Source organism: Camelus dromedarius, chromosome 13 (genome assembly GCF_036321535.1).
Source record: "Camelus dromedarius isolate mCamDro1 chromosome 13, mCamDro1.pat, whole genome shotgun sequence".
NCBI lineage: Eukaryota > Metazoa > Chordata > Mammalia > Artiodactyla > Camelidae > Camelus > Camelus dromedarius.
The window spans coordinates 522805-530481 of NC_087448.1; positions in this window are offsets into that span (position 1 = coordinate 522805).

Below are 7677 nucleotides of genomic sequence, written 5' to 3' on the forward strand. Positions count from 1 at the left end.
GCTCCTGTCTGGTGGGGTCGTGTGGGCACTGGGTGGACATTGAGTCTTCAGCACTGCCAGCTCCATGTGGCCACGCCCATCACACGGGCAGCAGCGGGGCCTCCCTCCCTCTACCTGGCAGCTGTCCTCTGGGGCAGGACCCCGTGGAGGACAAAAGCCCCCAGCACTAGTCTGCACACTGAGCTGACTGACTGCAACCCCCGTGGGAACAGCCCTCCTCTGCCCGGCCTGAGCCGGTAACAGGGTCGCTCTGCCTGCAGGGATGTAACCCCCTCATCCTGACCTCTTGTCTGTGAGGAGAGCGTGGGAACCAGGGATACTCGGCCAGCCTCCCCGGGCCTCAAAGTCCAGACAGAGGATCACCGCACACCGACCCACCAACCACAGGGCAAGGGTGGGTGTGGACACCTCCCCACGACCAAGGGAGCCTGTGGTCGGCTGGCTGGCCGGGAGGAAAGCATCCACAGAGGGACAGAGGATCCAGTGAGGGTGGGCTTGGCTCAGCTGTGCAGGGAGGGCAAAACCTAACCTATCTAACACAAAACCTGTTTGTAATCGATGTGAACGTATGGTAGCTGATTGAATCGCTATGAAAGTGAAGAACAGATGCCGGTCTGGGCCCAGGAGGGTGTGCGCGTGTCAGCTGGTCACTCTCGTGACTATGCCCGGCACTGCCCGGCACCCCGGGCAGGACTGGACTGCACACCACAGCCCTGCCTGGAAGAAGCTGGAAATTCAACCCAGGTATGGCTCCTCCAGAATGCGACTGCCTCCGAACAATTGCGAACTCAGAAAGGGGGGAGTCAGGGCCCGTCTGCACAGGGGGCCGTGGAAGGCACCCACATGGAGGCAGAGGGTCACAGATCCGGACAAATTGCCACCTGTGGAGGGGGGGCCCTTCCAGGACGGGGAGGAGGGAGCCACTGTCTCAAGCCAAGGAGTCTCCCTTTCCCACGTGGGCAAGGCTGTGGTCTGCAGTGCGTGCTCGGTCCCTTGACCGGCACAGGTCCACGTTCTCAGAACTGCTGCTGTGAGATTTGCCAGCTGGGACTCACACCTCAACAGCCACGAGTGACGTCATTCTGCGTCAACTTGCTGCCATCAGCAGAGTGACTTTCATTCTCACCTGGTGCAGGCGCAGTGAGCCAGCCCGGGGCTGCGCCAGCGCCATCAGGAGAGCAGGTGGGGCATCTCCTGGGCACCTTCCCAAGGGCCTGGAATACTTCATAACTAATTGTTTAATCTTGAGAGGAAAGGAGTCATTTAGCAGATTAACGTATTCTGGGTCTTTGCGCTTCAAGTATTTTATGGCCCCAAGATGAGCTGAGAGGTGTGTGGGGGACAGAGGTGTCAGAGTCACAGGCTCACCAGGGCACTTCCAGCGCTGACGTCCGGCACGATGCTCCCCTCTCAGGGGCGCTGGGCCAGCGGGAGCTCAGCTCGGTGGGGACAGGGGGTTGGGGAGTCAGGCCGACTGGCCGACGCCTCCCTTGGGGCTTGCACGCTTTGGCCTTGGGACTCAGTCTGACCTTGGGACTTGCTGTGTGACCTTGGGACTTCCTTCCCTTGACTTGGGCCAGGTTGCCGAACCTCAGTTTCATGGCCTGTGGGATGAGGTTTGTGGAGTAGCTGCGAGGACTGCATCACAGACGTGTGTCCCCTCCTCTCTGGAAACTGCTGCCCCTCCACTGCTGGTTGAGGACACAGCCGTGCGCTCTGACCCCTGCTGACTGGACCAGGTGAATGCGATCCCCGGGCTGGAATCGGTCATTGGAGCCAGAGGCCTGGGTGTGATGACAGGCCTTGACTGGGCCACACTCAGCAAAGGAGCTGGTCCGTGTGAGATGGTGGGGGCAGAGCAGGGAGGCGCAGACACAGGGAGAAGGGGAGCCCGTTAAAGAGTGTGTGTGTTCACGTGTGTGTGTGTGTTGCGTGCAGCTGTGCGTGCGTGTGTGAACGCATGTGTGTGCACACGTGCCTGCTGTTCCATGTCCTGCAAGGAGAGAAAGTCCGGAAGGAAATACTCACAATGTCAGTCTCACCCGTCAGAGCCCCTGGAAGACGGCTTAAGAGTGAGGGGCACCTTCCCTTTTGCCTCAATTCGTGCGACTTCAATTCCTTTGACGGCATCTGTGACCTCGCACGCATGTTTCGGGCGTGACCCCGGGTCTCTGGCAGGGGACAGGCGAGGTGGCGGCGCCCAGCACGGGACGGGAGCCGCCAAGGAGCAGGCGGTTCAGCCCAGCTCATGCTGCGGGGTTGGAGGCGCCGCCGGGTGTCTGGGCGGACGTGTCGGATCAAATGCCTCAAATGCCGGACTCGAGGTCAGGAGGGGCCAGGCCGGAGCAGCAGTCACCGCGGGGAAGGAGGCGGGCTCAGCGCTCTGGGGAGCTTTGGGTAGCGGCGTCGCTCGCCAGGGACGTGAGTCCGGGCCTCCCGTCGTGGCCATCCAGAAGTCCCCTGGCCCGCACCTCGGCCTAACAACAAAACCAACAGCCGAACCTCCTTCCAGCCCAGAAAACCTCTCCATAAACGTGGAGACGGAGAAAACTGATTTATCATTCAACACGCACGGGCCGGGCCGTGCTCCCTGCGAGGGCGGGGGTCGGGGGGTGAGCGGCCAGGACGGCGCCCAGCACGCGGCGTCTCATCCGGAGGAGACGCGAGGCTGCGCCTCCTCCACCAGGGGGCGCTGCGCCCGCGGGCCCGCCCCTGCGCGACACCCACACGGGGGTGGGCGGGCGGACCCCCCGCCGCGCTCGCCCCGGACGCAAAGCTGCCCGCGGCTCTCGGCGCGTCTGACGTCCTCTCGCAGAGGGAGGAGGCGCCCTCTTCACGCCGGGGGGCATTTTAGACGAAAACGTCTGTGTCGGCTTCCCCTTGCGCTGACGGTGGTCGCGGCGCCGTGGGTGGAGCTGCGCGGCTCACGCACCGACACGGCGACCCTCGGGGCGGGCGCCTGCGCTCGAACGTGACCTCGACCGACCCCAGCTGCGGCCTCACGCGCCCGCCTCAGAGCCAGACCTCCAGAGGCCGGGCTCCGGTGCCGCCTGCCGACACGCGCCGCCGTGCGCGGAACGCCCCCGCCGCCCGGGGGCCGACCTCGCCGCCTCGGCGCCCCGGGCGGGAGGCCAGGCGGGGCTGCGCCGCCGCGAGGGCCGCGCTGCCGTCAACCCCGTGCGCGACGGCGGGGCAGAGGCGGGCCGCGGGAACTCCGGCGGAGGGGGCGCTGCTGCTGCAGCTGCTGCTGCTCCCGGGCGAGCAGCCTTGAGAGGAGCCCTCGGGAGGAGAGAGCTCTGCGCCTGCTGCGTAAAGGCTGCCCCGGGCGGGCCTGCGGCTGGACGCTGGTCGCCCTGCATCGCAGACGCGCGGGGAAGGACGCGGTGTCGGCGTACGTGTGTCCCATCCTGGCGGCCCGCATGTGTGTGTGGTTTTTTTAAATTTTTTTTTATTGAGTTACAGTCAGTTTACAATGTCGTGTCGGTTTCCAGTGCAAAGCACAACTTTCCAGTTACGTCTGAACGTACATATTTCATTGTCACATTTTTTTCGCTGGGAGCTACCACAAGATCTTGTATACATTTCCCTCTGCTACACAGTATAATCTCGTCTATCTGTTCTACAGTTTGAAATCCCAGTCTGTCCCTTCCCACCCACCCCCCGCCCCCTTGGCAACCACAAGTTGCATGTGTGTTTTATCCACTCACCTGCCAGCTCCCTACCTCCGTGGGAGTGAGGTGGGCTTCTCTGGAGGTGGACCTTCCACGTCACGGACCTGGGCATCTTTCTCTTCACGTCATTGCTCTTAAGTTCCAAAGCTGAGAGCGCTGTTACTTTTCAATAGTAGAGATACACTGTAGAACGTGCCTGGGTCTGGAATGGGGCCTTTAAAGCGGTGATTAAGGTCAGATGAGACTGGGCCCTAATCCTACACGGCCGGTGTGTTAATGAGAAGAGGAGATCAGGACACAGACACGCACGGCAGGGGTGTGGGGGCGACCTTGTGAGGACGCGGGGAGGAGGGCGCAGACCAAGAAGAGGCCCCTCCAGACCCAGAACCTGCCGGCGTGGAGACCCAGGGCCTCCAGCCTCTAGGACCAGGAGAAATCAATTTCTGTTGTTCATGCGACTGTTGGAGGTGGAGGGGACTGAGGGTCACTGGGACATAGGAAGGAGGGGATGGGCAGTGGGGGCCCCTGCCCATGCTTCTGCGGCCCGGAGGACTGGCCCGCTCCCCCTGGTTCCCAGCAGAGCGGAGTCCCAGCATCTCCCGGGGGCCTCCTGCCCCCGCCCCCCCCCCCCCCCCGGCGTCCTAGGGTCTCCAACAGAACCTCACTGTGGTCATTACACACGCGGGCGGTTTTGCACCACTCACTCTTTCAGATGCTTGCTTTTTCTTACTGTAAAAATGAATCTCCCTCGTAGGTAACACTTATAAAATTGTCTCTCGAGCCAAATCAGAAGCTTCCTAGGATGCCCAGAGCCTACAAAACACCTGACGTTCGAAAATCTGTATTCAAAGAGGGAGGGAAGCGAAGCAAACAGCAGGGTCTGATTTATGAGCTGCCTTCCAGCTGTCTCCAGGCTTTACAGCCGTGCTCCCTGCGGCTGCAAATTACCCGCCCAGAGCCCGGAGACTTTGGACTTGCCTTCTCCCTAAACCTGTTTTTCCTCTTCCAGGTCTTCAGGGAAGAAAGACTCACATGTGACTTTCTGCAGGACACGTGGGGCCTCCAGAGGGCGGGGGTGGGGGGTCTGAGCTGTCTCCAGGACCTGCCCTCCAACCCTGCAGGCACGGGGAGGGTGGCTTTCCCCAAGGAGGAGGCCCACAGAGGGCAGCCACGTGGCCTGGTGTTCCTGGGACAGTTCCGGCACTGCCTGCGGTCCCTGCCTGGGCCTGGCCCACAGGGAGAAGGAATGGGTGGGAGGGGTGGACCAGACACTCGTTGACGGAGCTGCCCTCGGAGCCAGGCCTCCCACACTTGCCCAGGCCAGCAGCCCCTCTGATGCAGAGACGTGGGTGTTTTGTGGGGTCACTGGAAACCTCCGAGTCGCCCCACGTGGGTCATTGTAATCCCGTACCCTTGACTCTGCCTGAGTCCCTGCCTGCTTTCCGGGGAGGCAGGAGGCGTGAAGAAGCAGGCGGCCTTGTGAGGACCCTGTGTGCACGTCCCGACAGGCCGTGAGGCTGAGTGCTGGCTGGCGCGCCCCAGGCCGGGAGCAGGTGCACAGCAGGCCGGCTGGGCCTCAGAGGCAGCTGTCCCCTGCTGTCCCCTGCTGTCCCTTGCTGCCCCCGGGGACCCAGCATCACTCCTTTACTGTTTAAAATTGATCATAGGGGGCATTTTCAAACATGCAAAAGGGCCCTCCAGGTGCCCAGTACCCGCCTTCAGTGACTGCCTCCCTTCCCTCTGCTCTCTCCCGTTGGCCCCCTGGGAGGCATATTAAATCCACCTCCAGATCGCATGTCATTTTAGCCATAACACTCTTCTGAAGCTAACAAACAAATCTGACTTAGCACTTTACTGGAAAGGGTGCCTGCAAGTGTGGAGGGACTCCTGTCGTGGTGGAGCGCGTCTGGGGAGCTATGGGGAGCACAGGTGCTGAGGAAGTGGGATGGCAGACCAGACCGGGAGCAGGTTCCCAGCCTGTTCCGGGAGGGGCCTCCTTGGCTGGGCGCATGCAGGGATCAAGCGTCCTGTCCCCTGGCCAGCACCACGTGGCAGAGACGGGGGCTCGTCCGCTTGTCCTGGGTAAACAGGGGCACCAACACCTGTAAGCCCCACATGGCAGGGGGGGTCTGTGGGTGGGGTGGGGTGGCATGGAGGTGTTCTCAGCCTTCACTGTTTTCCAGGATCACGGGGCTTGGCAAGGTGGATGGTCTGTTTCCACTAAACACACACACGCGCGCACACACTCACACACACACGCACACACAAACACATGGAATAGGGCTGAGTGGTCTCACCCAGCATCACTCACAGGCCCCTGACCTCACCTCCTCCCACGTCCATGTCCAGTCCTGCCTAGTCGCCAGCAGTACATTCAGTCTGGGCGTTTTGGCCCCCAGTTGTCGCCGGTCACCTCTCTTCAGGCTCTTTTCACCCAGAGGCCCTCCTCATCCTCAGTGAACGCGGGGTCACACTGTCACACAGACCTCAGGGTGCAGGGGGGCGTGTAGACCAGAGGGCGGCTCCCTGCACCCTCTGCTGCCTCGGGGTCCCCTGTCATGGGCATGAGCCCTGCCCTCCTGGCCGGGAAGCATGGTGTCTGCGGCCGCCTGCCACATGCTCTGTGGTGACCAGCGGGCTCAGTGTTGTCCTGTGTGCTTCCATCTCCCGCAGCCCTTCACAGTGATTGACCTGGGGGGACCCCAGAACTAAAGTGCTCTGACAGCACATCTTACTACAGTCACGCCAGGAGAACAGGGAGTTCCTGCAGGAAGAGGGGGTCTGGTGGGGGCAGCCCTCGGAGCCCTCAGGCCCTCAGAGCAGGCTCCGCAGCAGCGTTTCTCCCACAGCAGCCTGGCCGGGGCCCCAACACAGTCTGAACAGGAGCCCCCTGCGCGGGCACACACTTGACCCCGGGGGGCTGTGCACAGTTTGGTTTCCTTCCTCTGGACGTGATCTGTGTCTGGCCGGTGAAGATGCCCAGGAAACTTGGGGTGCTGGGCATTTGGAGGAGGAAGGAGGGCTCTGAGGTCACAGGGGTCCAAATGCCTCTTGCTCCTAAGTGGGGAGCTCAGGAGACACTGGGGGTGCAGGCAGGCTGGGAGGCAGGGCTGGCAGCCCTTAAACCGCCCTCTGGCTGCTGGCCAGCCTCGCCCGCCCCAGCGCGGGTCCTCTCTCTCTGTATCTCTCCTTCTGCTCTTCCTGCGGGCGGCCCCCCACTTATCTAATGCCCACCCTGTGGTTTTGCCTGGCTTCAAATGCCCCTGCTCGGGGGTACGGCCACCACACTCAAGTCCAAGCGCACACACCCGTGCTGTTTCCTGCTGGGGTGTCAAGGCCTGGGGACCAGGACCAGGCAGTTGTGAGGAGGTGGGAGGAGGGCGAGGCTAGAATCCTGATACCACCTCGAGAAGGACAGGAATAAGGAAAAGAGGCCGTTGGGGAGCACGAAGCGTCCACCGGGACTGCCAGGTGGATGGACACCGCAGAGCTGTGCCAGCAGGGCCACAAGCCGGGGCAGTTTGGGGCCACAAGAGAAGGGGGCAGCAGTGCTGAACCTGCTTGTAGAGACGGTGACAGGGAGCAGGAAATGGGGTTTGGGCCCCAAAGAAAAGTCAGACGGGGAGGGGGACTCAGGGGGCCATTACTTCAGTTGGTAGCAGCCCTGTCCTGGGTGGTGAGAGGGGACTGGCAAGGATAGGAGCGGGGCAGTGGGGCAGCGGGGCAGAACCCGGAGGGCAGGGAGCCTGAGGTGGGGCTGTGTGCTCCTTCAGTTTTGTAAAACCGGCAGAAGTGGACTCAGTCAGGGTGGGCCAGGGGATCCCCCTGCATCGGTGTGGAGGTCAGTCACCTATCTGCGGACGGGGGTCTGCAGATGGAGCCAGCCTGGTGGGAGAAGGGCAAAGGAGGCGGGGCCTGGAGCAGGGTCTCCGAAAGGGACATCGTGTCCTTCACAAGCAAAACCCTGTGAACTGAGCTGAACGCTTGAAGCTTCCCAGAAGCAGCC